At 39.3% G+C, this 14,418-nt stretch overlaps 1 protein-coding gene and 1 long non-coding RNA gene across 2 annotated transcripts in view; one reads left to right on the top strand and one right to left on the bottom strand.

Annotated features, from left to right (window-relative positions):
• The window catches only part of Snoo (Sno oncogene), a 121,710-nt gene that overhangs the window by 7,516 nt on the left and 99,776 nt on the right, over window positions 1-14,418 (bottom strand). The window lies entirely within an intron of this gene.
• Window positions 1,412-14,418, top strand: part of LOC149091609 (uncharacterized) — a 77,605-nt gene continuing 64,598 nt past the window's right edge. The window contains exons 1-2 of the long non-coding RNA XR_016196422.1: window positions 1,412-2,444; window positions 10,579-10,774. This is a non-coding gene — a long non-coding RNA (uncharacterized LOC149091609). The remainder of the gene's footprint in view (window positions 2,445-10,578; window positions 10,775-14,418) is intronic.

The following is a 14,418-nucleotide window of genomic DNA, read 5'->3' as shown; positions in this document are numbered from 1 at the left end:
GAGGAAGTTAGAGAGAGTTGGCAAGCAAGGAGGGAGAGGTTGAAGATATAGAAGCGGCGATAAGCAAACGGGAAGCCAAATACAAACAACAGGCGAGAAAGAGATGGAGAGCGAAAAGAGCAGAAGGCAAGCGAAGACCAAGCCATGTAAACAAGGGGGCGAGTGAGGCTGGGGTAGGAAGAAGGCAAAAACTAAAGATATAGAAGCAGCGATAAGCAAACTGAAAGCCAGAACACAAAAAAAGGAGAGTGATAGAGCGGGGGAGCGGTAGGAAGAGAGAGAGAGAGGGGCGCTGCAAGACACAAATGAACCATTAAACAGCAAAATCATAAAAATCAAGAGCCATAAAGAAGTCGTCGAAGGAGCGCCAGCAACAAACCGAGTACAGCCAAACAGCAGTTCCCTCACACACACACACACGCATGGATGCACATACGATGGCCACTCACAGCTGAATCACAACCAGAGTGGGAGTGCGAGCGGGAGAACCAAAGCTCTTTTTTTAACTGTACGCAGATGGCAGTCAGCGATAGATGAGGAGGACAGCAGCAGCAGCAGCAGCAGCAGCAGCAGCAGCAGCAGAGCTAGAAGCAGAGTGAAGAGAGCAGAGAGTGGGAATTGTAGCGGGTGCTACTGGTTGGTTAGCTAGCCGCAGTTAGCTTTTGGCGCACGCTTCTCGTCGTCTCGCTGACGTCGCAATGACAAATTGCACCAAGAGACAGTCAAAGTGAACCGAAGAGAAAAAGAGGCAGCAAAAGGAGCAGCCGAAGTATGTTAGGTAGCCGAAGCTGGCGTGCAGAACTGGGTGCGGGTGCCGATCGGTACAGTCAGTGCAATGCGGCAGCTGCTGCAGCTGCTGCGCTGCTGCTTAAGTCCAAGGTCTTTTGCAATAACTCAACACTCGGCAAAAAGAATTGAAAAAGCAAAGCAAAGCGAGACTTTAAATACACTACACAACAAAAAACTATATTAGCCAAAATAAAATATTAAAATATGAAAATTAAGCAGAGATATATTTTTTTTAGTTCTTTATTAATTTAAAAAAAAAAATCCTAAAAATAACTTTCATTCTATAACTTTAACATTTTGTTACACTTTCCAATGTTTTTTTTCTTTCTAAATTTTAATTTATTTATTTTCTTTTTTTTAGGCACTCTGGTAAAGTTTTTAGCAAATTGTGAGTATTTTGAGGTATAATAAATATATACATATATACATATATTTATTTATTCAAATATATACATAAATATTTATTTGTGTTAAAAATAGCTCTCCTATATATGTACATAAGTAAAATAATATGCAAAATATTCAGATCATTTTAATGTATTATTCACTTATACATCCATCTAAACTCACTCTGCTAGCTTTGACTAACTAGAGAGACGTGCTAAGCTACTCTATGGCGCTCCTCTTTGTACAGAGTACAAGCGACACACCTTAGCGAAGTTTATGAGCAAAGTTATGTTGTCCCCAATTGCAAGTGTAAAATAAAATAATTGCGCCCAAGTGGCGGCAGTCGAAGAGTCACCAAAAAAGAAGAACACGAAGATGAAGATGAAGAAGCAGAAGCAGAGATGAGCAGTGGAGAGAGGAAACGACACGACAAGCAGAGCTTTGGCAGGCGACATGACTTTGCTTGACGATAAGATCATGATGAAGAGAGCATAGAGGCGAGCACACGTTCGCATGTGTCTGTGTGTGTGCGTGTGAGAGAGAGGAAGATTGTGTGCATGTGTGTGTGCATATGTAAGTCATTGATTTAGTTTGACAATTATGCAGAGCGAGCTTTGCTAGTTTTTGCTTGGCTGTGGACGAGGCTGCGAATAACAATGGAAAAATAAAACTCACGCAACTGTTTGTTATATTAATAATTCACTTAAGTGAATATTCTCCGAAATATGATTCTATTGGAATCAAATCACCAATTTGGAATACTCAAAAGAATATCAATTCAAAATTAAATTTGTTCATAATGTACAGTTCAAAGTTTGCGTCAAAGTTGGCGTCGCGACTGCGCTGTCAGCCACATCTGCATTTCTTGGCGTCCGTTACGCCAGCTCCTTTCCTCCCTCACTGCCTCAGCTGCTGTCGGTGTCTGCGTCTGGCGCGGGCTTTAAACTTGTTTGCCAAGCGCGATTCGCATCGAATCGGATCGAATCGAATCGACGTCCGAGAGTCGCGAGTCGAGAGTCGACATTGCCATCCCCCAAAGTCGCGACATTTACAATTTTAATTCGTGTTTTTGTTGGTTTCGTTGCTGTTGTTGTTGTTGTTGATCTTGTCAGTGCAGTCAGCGTGTGTAAACGAGAGCGAGGGAGCGAAGAGAGAGAGGAAGCTCAACTAAGAGCAAAGCAAGCGCCGAAGAAGAAGGCGCAACTACAATAAGCTGCGCATGCAAAACAATCGCGAGGCATGACTATTCTAATACCCTTGAAATTATTGTAAGTAATTTTTGAAGAAATCATTTTTAAATTTATTATAGTATTAATATGTATTATTGTTTATGGTATTTCTTGTACCCTTCTGGCGAAGCTAGATCTAATGAAACATCTATCTAGTGAAATAACCTAATCAGCAGCTGATTTTCTCAGCTTTGTACTGAATATTTTGATGAGTTCTCAGTTCTTATCTATATCTTGCACATCTTTTCCTCATATTTCTCATTTATTTTTGTTACCCAATTCATTAGAGCAGGCATTATAGCACCTGGCGGTGCTTTGAGATTCAGTTCCTGATGTCTCGGCGGCTCATGTCTCGAATGTCTAACTATTCCAAAGATCATAATGACATATACAAACATAAATGCATATACATATATAGCATATATCTGCATTAATGGTGGATTTAATTAGGGAGCACGGTGAAATAGAAGCGCAATAAAACTATAAAAAAAACCAAAGCACAATTAAACTAAAACTGTAAAAAGTGGGCAACCAGACGATAGAGAAGTGGCGAGCGGAGTGATAGAAAGATAGAGAGGGCGGTGAGGGGGAATAGGAATAAAAAAAATGTATAAAAAAGCAGAACATATTTAAATCAACTTTAATGAAGTCGAAAACAAATTCCATTGCAGTAGTTGCTCTGCCTCGCTGGCTGCATATTTCTTTGGATTTAATGAGCGTGCGAGCGAGAGGGCGCTGGGTGGGAGAGGGCAGAAGGGAATGGGAGAGGGGATCTTAGTAGCTGTAGCGACTAAATGAAACTGAAACCGCGCGTAAAATAAATAAAAGGCTAATGCATTGTGCACTAAATCATTGGATGTAGGCCCGCAAGCTAATGTGCACTGGGAGAAAAGAAGATGTAAGTTCCATGAGGTATATATATGAATATATACATATGTGTATATACATATTGCTGAATTGTTGACAGAGTGATGTTTGATTTAAATGTATAACAGAAAGTCCTAGGTAAATATGCTTAGACTCGACTTTTTAATATAATATTTTAAATTTTGATTCACTTTTGCTTTGACAATTCTGCAAGTTATATTTAAAATATTTCCAAAAAATTTCTAAGGCATTAAATTTGTAGAAAATACTTAAATTATAATGAATATTTAAGACATCATATGTTTTCATACCCGAGAACGTAAAAAATATTGCTTAGATAAGAACAATCTCTTCCATTTAAAGCTTTACTAATGAAAATTTCTCCAATGGCTACCTTCTTTTCTCTCAGTGCACACACACTCGTGCAGTTCGCCGCTCCCCCTACTATGCCGCGCTGCCGCTGCTCTGCCGCTCGTCGTCTACAATTTCACTGTCCAATTAGCGTGCGACGTTTTGAATGATGACCGTCAGTCAGACAATGCGCAGTCGCAGCGCAGTCTCAGTCGCCGCTGCAGTTGCAGTTGCAGTCGCTGCTTAAAGCAAGGGTTACCCTACTGCATAATCCCATTCTGTGATCTCTCCCTCTCTCTCTCTTTCGCTCACGCTCTTTGTGCTATGTTAATCTGTTACTGAGCGTACAACGAAAAAGCAACAACAAATTGCATTGGGCGCATTGCATTTTTATGACAGTTGCCGCGCAATATTTTTCAAATTTACGACTATTCGTATATAGCTGCAGCTACTGCAGTGCTCTACTCCCTCCACCTCTCTCTCTCTCTCTCTGTCTCTATCTCTGTCTCTGCCTCTCTATCAAATTTATTGTCATTAATCATGGATGGTGAACTGAATCGCAATCGCAACTGCATTGTCATTATCATTGGCCATGGCTTTGATGTTGCTGCTTCGATTGTTGCTGCTGCTGCTGCTGCTGCTGCTGCTTTTATTGATCGGCAACATGTTGCCGCAACATGGCAATTAAGGCTGGCCACATTTGTTTCCCCCAACCAGCAGCACAGCATCGGCCACTTCAATCCTGGCTCTATTCCTTCTAGCCAAGTTAAGTTGGATTTATTTGTTACTCCAGCTACATTGTACTTAATATACCCTTACATTATGGCATTATTACAGTCTGTCATTCAATTTGTGCTTGGCCTGATGCCATCAAAGTGCGCCGCTGCTGTGAATTGCATTCGTGGAATTTCATTAAGAATTAGCTCGAATTAGCTCTCATGAATAGGCACTGATTGCATTTCATTGTTGAGCTAACTAGAACTATATCAATGTACATATGTGTATATGTACATATGTATGTATTACGGCATATATACATGTATCTATTGCTGCTAATCGACTCGCTGCATTTCTCATTTCATATTCATTTCCTTTGACAAGTGGAAATGGGCTGACGATCTGTCTTAATGAATTGCTCGAGTATAATGTTCATATCTTTATTATCTATAAATCTTTTTTAATTGTCTGACTTTTGATTATCTAAATGCAAATTTCCCTCTTTTTTTTGGCAAATCCACTGTTTTGGCTAAAGGTGAAATTTACTTCGAGCTTACTTCGTTTTCTCTCAATTCTTTCTATAGAGCTAACTAAAAATAGTTTTATTTGTCCATGATTTTTTTCAAAAATCCTTTTTTTGCTTACGTCAATCACAAAAAAGGAAATAAAAAGTGTTTAATTAATTACTAAAAAAATGTTTTAAAAAGTTAAAAAAAAAAAAAAATTATAGACATGTAGAAATTTTTTTCCAGCCATTTTAAATATTTTGAAAATATTATAAATATAATTTTAAACAATTTTTAATGCTAATAATATTTGTATATTTTTTCTCCTCAAATTTTAATTTTTTAAGTGCAACAACAATATTAATAATTTTTATACCCTGAACCCATTGAAAATGGGAAATCAGGGTATAATGTTTTTGTGTAAAAGTATGTAACAGGCAGAAGGAATCATCGCAGACCCCACAAAGTATATATATTCTTGATCAGCACGATGAGCTGAGTCGATATAGCCCTGTCCGTCTGTCCGTCCGTCCGTCCGTCCGTCCGTCCGTCCGTCCGTCCGTCCGTATGAACGCCGAGATCTCAGAAGATATAAGAGCTAGAGAGCTGAAATTTTTTGTGCATACTCGTGTATACCATACGCAGTACGAGTTTGCTTTATTTTTTCGATAACTCATCCGATAACTTTTTTATCGAGAATAATCGAAAAATTGATTTTGTTTTTTGAGCCTCATTGGAATACTATTAGACATAGAGACTTCAGATTTACTGTGTATATATATATGATGAATACAAACATTTTCTAATCAACAGATTTTGGATACCACGCCCCCTTCGCCCCCAATTTGCAAAAAACGTATTTCAAGTACTAGAGACTTGTGCTTTAGAATGTACACACATTTTGACCATATGATTACGCTCTGAAAATTTCATTAAGATTGCATGTCTACAAAAAAAGTTATTTATCAAATAAATTCTCATACTATTGCCCACACTGCAGCGCAGCCCAATCGCAGTCGCTGCTTACTGCGCAGTTAGCAGAGCGCGGGCGCGTGAGGGTGGATGCATGTGTATGTATGTGTGCGTGCATAAAAGAAGTGCAGAATGATAAGAATATCAGCTTGGAGGGTTCAGGGTATCTCCTAGTCCAGCAGTCTCGACTAGAGTCTTCTTACTTGTTTTAATTACAGTTGTTTCTTTTAAAAATGTAAATAAATTTGTGTTGCCTTCTTTTTTACTTTTTCCTACCATTTTTAAACATTTTCTTTTTAGTTTAAAACATAATTAAATTGATTTCAGAGATTGTTTTTAATGTTTCCCCAATTTATGTATCCGTGTGCTAGAGTATTCTGATTTTATATGGAAGACAGCGTGAATGCTCTACACTTTTCAAGTCATTAATAGTTTTTCTCCCTCTTCTTCGTTTACCCCATTTTTTTGTGGAGTTGTTGTTGCTGTTGCTGCTGTTGCTGCTGTCACTGCTGTCCCGTTCGTATATGGGCAAGATAAATGTTGACTTTGTCAGTTGGCCAGCTTGGGCTGCCTTCATTATGGGCCATTTGTTTGCTGCATAATTGGCCCGGGCAATTGGGCCAGCAAAATTTATGATTTGTGCAACAGTGAGAGACACTGACAAAGAGTAAGAGAGAGAGAGAGAGGGAGACAGAGAGAGGAACACTGAGAGTTGAACGGTAAATTGCTGCTCTGGCCAGACATTTGATAGCTTCGATATAGTTGTTGTGAGATTTCCTTTGCTCTGGCGAGGCCATTGAGATCAAGTAGGTTGGCTGGCAGGCAGCAGCTAAATGCCACGCCCCCTGCCCATCAAATGTGGCATGGGCGTTGACCATGGCTGCGGCCAAACTCATGTCATTTAAATTAAAAAGTTGAAACACAGCAAAAGCAAAAGGCACAAGGCAAGAGGCAGGCTGAAATAAGAACTAAGCAGGAAAACAGTTTCTGTATGCCACGCCTACAGCCCCCAGCAGCAAGAGATGTTAGAGAGGTCGAAACGTCAGTTGAACTGCAGTCCATATGCATATATGTAAGCATGCATATATATGCTATAGATTCTTGACTTTCGACTAACTCAAAGTTGTCAGAATATGTGAGAAACACTTGACTGACAGCCACCAAGAGCAGCAGAGAGAAAGGGAGAGAGAGAGAGAGCGAGAGGCAGAGGGGGAGAGGTAATGGGCAGGCACAGAGTGAGAGAGCACTGCAGCTCAAGTTTTCTGGCAATGTTTATCAAACTGTCAGTTTGACACGCACTGAAGGCCAAAAAGTCGGCAAAGCTGCTCTTGAAGTTGTTTCTAATGCCAAATACCGTGTGGAAAATGTTTAACAGCGGGTATATTGGTTTTGGGTACAAGTGTGTATGAAAGCTGGAAGAGAGATAGACAGAGGGAGACAGAGAGAAAGAGAGAGAGAAGAAAAAGAGAAGGAGGAGAAGATGAAAAATAAGAAGAAGAAGAAAAAGAAGGAGGAGAAGGAGATTTAGTGAGGAATAGAGGGAGGGATTTAGTGAGGAATATGTAAAAAGAAATATTTATAATCTTTTTACGGAGTATATCTCTCTTATTATGACAGGCTACGTAGCGTAGCAGCTTACTAGGCATGTTTACAGGGTATATGCTTATAAGAACTATGTGAATATACGTACATATATAAGTACATCCCATCTTCTTCTTCGCATGTAGTGAATAACATGTTGTATTTGAGCTAGACCTATTTACAGGGAATCCTACATTCCAGTACCTTACCCTAAAGGCATCAATTTCAATCCGCTCATAATTACAGGGTAGCTAGCTATAGCTCATCTCATATTTACAGAGTATCTAGCAGTTGCTCACTTACAGCTCCCTCTGCTTGCTATCCACAGGGTATCTACTAGTACATCACCTTCCTGGCCATCTCCTCCCCCAATAGCCTCGATCATTCCCTCTCTTAAGTATCTTCCACTTTGTTCTATGCGCTGTTTAGCTGTGCATTCTTGGAGTTAACGCACCGTTTGGGCCAGCTGAGCCGATCCTCATCGATTCCGAATCCCATTGAGCGGCAGTGGGATTCACAGTTAGAATTGAACAAACTTTGCACAAAAATGCGATAAAGCGAATAGCGAATGGCGAATAGCGAACGGTTTTGTAGCTGGCAAATTTATGAAAATGTTCGAGCCGTGTGTCCTTCTTTAGATTGTGGGATTTATTTGCGAGACGCCAAAAGCGCCAAAGATGGGCAACGGCCGAGGCAGAGTTTATTTTATGAGCCAGCTCGTCCCGGTTGCGGCTGGGGCAATGCCAGTGGTGCCAGTGGTGCCACAATCGCCTCGTTGGCCAAAATCATGTGGGCCAACAGGCATCCTAATTGTGAGTTTGGCTTAATTAAGTGAGCAGCAGGCAAAGAACGAGAGAGAGAGAGAGAGAGAGAGTGTGTGTGAGAGAGAGAGAGGGAGAGGGAATCTCTAGTTCGCCAAGAATCTGCAGCTTAGATCATTACATTAACGCAGAAGCTGCGGGTTGGCCGCTTTGGGGCGTGACTGAGCCAAGTTAATGTTGTTGCCCCATTGTGTGGCATCTGCAACGGGCAGCGGACATTGAACCTGTCGCACACATACATATATACATAGTACAGCAGCAGCAGGCAAACACAGCACAGTAAACCCAAATCAAATAAGAAGAGCAGCATCAACTCCCTGCTTCTCTCTCTTTCTCTCTCTCTCTGCCCATTCTCTCCCTCTTCAGCAGCAGGCACTGCCAAAAAAAAAAAAAAACATTAAAGCAAATTTTCTGCATGTGGCAGCAACAGCAACAACTCCCTCCCTTCCCAACTCCCTCCCTCCCTGTCAACGCCCTTAATGCCACCCCCAGCCGGCGCCCTCTCCACAGCCAGTGCATAGCCGGGGGCATGCGCCTACTTCGCCCTGATTTTGTGGGCGGACTTGATGCTCTGCCCAAATGAAATTAAAATATCTGATGTAAGCCCAAATGTTAAACCGTTGCCAGGCTTTAAGCTCAAGTTTCGCATGGCGCCTAACGGGGCTGCAATTTAGCAGGCGAAGTTGATGTAAACAGAGACTCGACAACATCTGAGAAGTCTTCTATTAGTTTAGTTTTAGTTTAGATTTAGTTAGAGAAGAATGCATTGGTAGTTAGAATTAGAGAAATGCTGATAGAATATATTAAGAACTAAAAATTATCAATAATGTGAACATACATATATTTATATATATGATCTTATTCAGATTGTGTATTAACAGATGATATATATAGAGATATTTTCGTTCAATTATTTCCATTCAGAACTTGACTTTCTCTCTCTATATCTTTGTCCTTATTTGCCTTTCTATTACATTAAATTTAATGACTCTCTCTCTGACTTCTCTTCTATTTTCTAATATTCTCTCTCTTTGTCTTAACAGCTCTCATCATATTCTTTCTTATTGTCTCCATCTCCATCTTTATGTCTTTTATCCCTATCCCTGTTCTCTGCTCGTCACTCATGCTTTCTTTAAATTGTCAAAATCCATTTCTGCCTTTCTCTATCTCTCACCCTTACTCTCTCTCACCCTTTCTCTATCTCTCTCTCAAACTCCCTCCCTCTCTCTATCTCTCTCACCCTTTCTCTATCTATCTCTCTCACTCCCTCTCTCCATCTCTCTCTTACTCCCTTTCTCTATCTCTCACTCTCTCTCTATCTCTCTCTCTCACTGCCTCTCTCTATCTATCTCTCTCTCTCACTCTATCTATCTATCTTAAAATCTTTTCTATTCTCTTTCTCTCGCTTTTTCTCTCGCAATTGTTAAAAGTCTTAATCTCTCCCTCTCTTTCCTTATATATATATTTCTGTCAGAATCATTTGCACATTCATTCTTTCCCCCTTCCGTCTTCCTCTCTTTGTACCTCTTTTATTGTCTGGTATAGTTTCTCTCTATATAAGTATATTTTTTCTCCCTCAAACCATCTGCCTCCCTCTCTCCCTCCACCTCCTCTAATGTAAATCCCATAGGAACAATCACTCAGATCTCGGAGCTATATGCATATACGCATCTAAACTTGAGCCCTATAATAATCAATCAAAAATATATATTCAAATAGATGTACATAAACACATACATTATAATCCATCTCTAGGGTATTATTAACGTCGTCTAGGCTCCGCATTTCATTGTTGTTTTTGTTGTTGTTGATTGCTGCTGCTGCTGCTGCTGCGGCGAGCAACGAACCGAAAGTCAAGTTTAATTCATTAATAATAGGGTAGCACAATGCAGAAGGGGCCGGCGCTGCAGACGTGAGGCGGGCGGGCGGTGTGGTGGGGTCTACGAAGAGGGGGTCAAAAATATGCAATGCAATTAATATGTCCCTTGTTTGCCGGGGCGCCTCTCGAGCCTCGACGAGGCGAACAATAGCAGAAAAAACATAACAAAAAGAAACTCTTAGCTCCCATATATTGCCTCAGCTCCAGCTTTACCGTCCTCCTCTCCCTCCCCCCTCGCTTTTTCTCTTTCTGTTCCGGCTTACCCTTGAAACGACATGCACAATGCACACTTCACAATATCCTTCGGCTTTGCCCGCTGCTCCTTATCGTTGTGTGCCACATGCCACAACATGCCGCATGCTGCATGCCACATGCCGCATGCTGCATCGAAAATCCTGTAGCCGCAACTTTTGCTGTTATTTCCCTCATGATTTTTTGCCGCTGTCTAATTAAATCTTTTATTTCTTTTTTGTTTAAAGCCAAAGCCTATGCACTGCCACGCCCAGCCGCCTACACCGACGCCCACCACCCAACACTTCACAGCGCTCGCATTGTGGCTAGGAAAATCAACCAAACTAAAGAATATCCGAGTGAAACCAACTGTGCTGCAATTCTTTTCATTTCGCATACCCTGTAAATTGCTGGATGATGTGAGCGAGTCATGTGCGTTGTCTGGTAAGTTTGTTACTTATTTATAGAGGTGTATGTAAGAGTATGTGCCCATGGAGTGGAATGCCTATCATTTGATACCCTGTAATTTGTACATCATTGAAATGGAATGCCTCTCATTTGATACCCTGTAATTTGTACATAATTTAGGTATATTAAACTTTTATCTCTGTTTCATGGGGAAATGATCATAAAACTCATTTCCCTCCTCTCATTTGTAGCTTTGCTCATAAATGACAGGGTATTAGTTATTGATTTCAGGACCATAGATATTGCTGAATATTTCCTTCTGCTATACGATTTTTAAACCTAAGAAAACCTCCTTTCAAAGATCTAGTTATATATAAACCTCTATTATTACTGATATATGATACCATATAATATGATATATGCCCAATTTTTAACACTCTCCCATACCAAAGCTTTACATAAGATTAATTTTGTAGACTTCTACAGGGTATACAGGCGCCTAATAGCTTTGGTATGTCCCTCTCGCTCTATCTCCCTTGATCCCCCTCCATTTGCATAGCCGCATTTCAGCCTCTCGGGATTTTTAAACTGAAAGTTGGAGCTGAAGAAGAAGCAGCAGCAGCAAAAGATGCAGCAAAAAAAAAAATGAATTTAAAAAAAAAGTAATAAAACAAATATGCTAAAAAAATGAAAAAGAGTAATAAAGTCATTTAGATTTACCACTGCTTGGGGTAGATATGGCAGCAACCCCTGGCCAAGCCGCATGCCCCGGCTGCAATTGCTGCCACAGTTTTGCAGCCACTGGCACCTGATTTTACATTTCATTTTTTAGCTGATGTTAATGAACTCGAGCCGCATTGCAAAAAAAAAAAAAAAAAAAGAAATGAGAAAAAATGAAAGCAAGAACTGGGAAATTTTCATGTTTTACTTATTTTCTATAGCACTTGAGTCCCTCTGCAAATGCCGACCGCCCCGAGCACTCCGAGCACCCACTGCTCGCAACCCTTCTAGGCCCTTCGGCCACGCCCTCGAGTTGATATTTCTGCCTTCTGCTGTGTGTCTGTGTATGGGTGTGTGTGTGTGTGAAGTGGTTTATGCAATTTCGCTTCACATTTCTGGCACTTCATTTGCTGCCTCTGCAGTTGCCTCTGCTCGGCCGAGCTTCGCTCTCGGCTCCATTGGGAGCCTATGCCAGCTGCTATCCTGGCGCTCATTAGAGCTGCAGTCACGCCCACACCGCCTACTAGTACGTACCGAAGTACGGTTTCACTTGACGCAATTTGAGGCATGGATATTTAAATATATATATATATGCATATACTTTTTCTCTTTTTTAATGCTTTTTAATTGGGCTTTACTGCGCTTCGAGTGAGCTACTCTACAGCCTCTGAAGCATATCAATTCGAGTTGCAGTTGCAGTTGTTCAAATCTGTAGATGTATATATGTACTAATACATATATATACATACATACATATAGATCCTTTTCAATGTAACACATTTTGCATTCGCATTTCAATTGGCTTCATTGAATGTAGTTTCATTCAGTATCGTATTATGTCTATATATCCAATAGAGATTTCTATACATATTTCCTTCATTAGCCCATTTCAGACTCCCATTTAAATTTACTGTAAAAATAGGCTGCGTTTGCCTTTAATTTGCGGCCGCCTCAAGTTGACTTTTTAATAAAAAATAATATAATAAAAATGTTTATTTGTCCAGTATTTCCACTTTTGATATTATCGATAATAATCACACAACTATCGATTATATTATGGATTATCTCAGTAAATTATTAATTAAAATCGTTTGCTCAATTTTTACCATTCGTTGCTTAATACAATTCTGCATGAGTTATTATTTTTTTATTTTCCTGAATTTTATTTTTCTTTTATCTCTGCTGTTTCGATTACTGTTATGCATTTATCTTAAGGTCCGTAAACCCATTTCTTTTCAACAGTTCATAATTTGTGCTCAATTAGTGTTTATGTTTGCTTTGCTTTGCCTTGCCTTGCTTTGCCTTGCAGCTCCATTTAACAGACTAAAAAAACTTCTTCAAGCTAGTGCTTAGCATAGATGATATGGTATTTATTCTAAATTTAAATTCAACTTGACTAGACTTTTATATTTTATTTTGTATAAATGTTTTATTTTCATCTTATATTATTTTCTTATTCTCTTTTAAATATATATTATTATATTTTTATATTCTACATACATGTATATTATTATTATTTTCGTGTTCTATTATTTCATTCAAAATATATTTTAGATATATTTTGTTCGATTATTTTTTTTATTATTAATTTGTATTTGTTTTGTTATTTATTGTTTTCTTATTTTAAATTTCTTTTTTTTATAAATTTATTTTGTATTTTGCCATTTTTATTGTTTTTTTTTTATTATTAATTTCAATCTAATAATTTATTTCATTTTGTTATTTTGTTTTATTAACAATTTTTTTATTTTGTTTTTTATAATTTTTTTTGTTTTGCCATTTTTATTGTATTTTTTAATAATAATTTATTTCATTTTGTTATATATATTTCTTTTAATTTTGTTTCGTTTATTAATATTTTGTTATATTTTTTTGTTATTAATGATTTTTCTTGTTACTTATATATATATATTTTTTCATTATAATTGTATTCATTATTTATTTATTTTTTTAATTTACCTTTACTTTTTTTTTTTAATGTTTATTTCAGCGTTCTACAAAATTTATTTCGGCTCAGAAACAATATATTTATTTTCTTTTGTAACTTTAAATATTCTTTTATTTTATATGTGAATATAAACATATATATTATCTATGTGTGTGTGTGTGCAACGTAGCAACACAAAGCCAAGTGTCTGTTTAGGGCGTTGCTGCGGGTGTTTTTGCTGCTGCTGCTGCTGCCGCTGCTACTCCTGCTACTACTTCTACTGCTTCTGCTGTTGCTCCCAGCTAACACACACACACACACACACAAATTAGTTTTAATTATAGCGCAAATGCGAATGTCGGAATGGATGAAATTAATTTCTCAATTGCATTTTGCCACGCATTTTATTGTCGGCAAACCAAAATGTTGCACTTGCAGCTAAACAAAAGAGGGCCAGATGCAGGGGCAGGGGCAGGGGGGGCTCGGCGTCGGCGTCGGCTTATTTGGTGTCTGTAATTTGAAACGCTTCTCTGATTCGGAAAAACAACATTTGGCTTTGGCTTTGACTAACGCTGAGGCTAAGACTGAGGGGGAGGCGGCGCCGGCGGCGAAGGCGGGAGGCGGGAGGCGCCTCGCATATGCAGCCGCTGGTTCAGCGGTCGCTAAATGTCGGCAGAATGTTTCAAATCCGCACGCAGTTGCACGTTGCAGGTTGCAAGTTGCCAGTTGTTGTTGTTGTTGTTGTTGTTGTTGTTGTTGCTGTTTCCGCTCACATTGGGAATTTTTGCGGCAGACGACGCCGTGGACCATTATAAATGATGGTTATTTTATAATTGTGGAGTCGCGAAAAGCAGTTGCTGTTGCTGCTGCTGCTGTTGCTGCTGCTGCTGCAGTTTGGCCAACGCATTCAAAAACGCATTTCGTGGCCATTTTTAATAGTCAGCAGCGCAGCGGGCAGCAGTAAATCCATCAAAGAGTTAATTGCCACGTTGCCGCGATAGCAGCTACAACTGACAACTGCAGCAGCAACAGC

The sequence above is a fragment of the Drosophila navojoa genome, chromosome 3 (genome assembly GCF_054131105.1).
Source record: "Drosophila navojoa isolate 15081-1374.11 chromosome 3, UAZ_NAV_1.0, whole genome shotgun sequence".
NCBI lineage: Eukaryota > Metazoa > Arthropoda > Insecta > Diptera > Drosophilidae > Drosophila > Drosophila navojoa.
The sequence above is the reverse complement of the archived record's forward strand: the minus strand, read 5'-3'. Positions and strand labels throughout refer to the sequence as shown.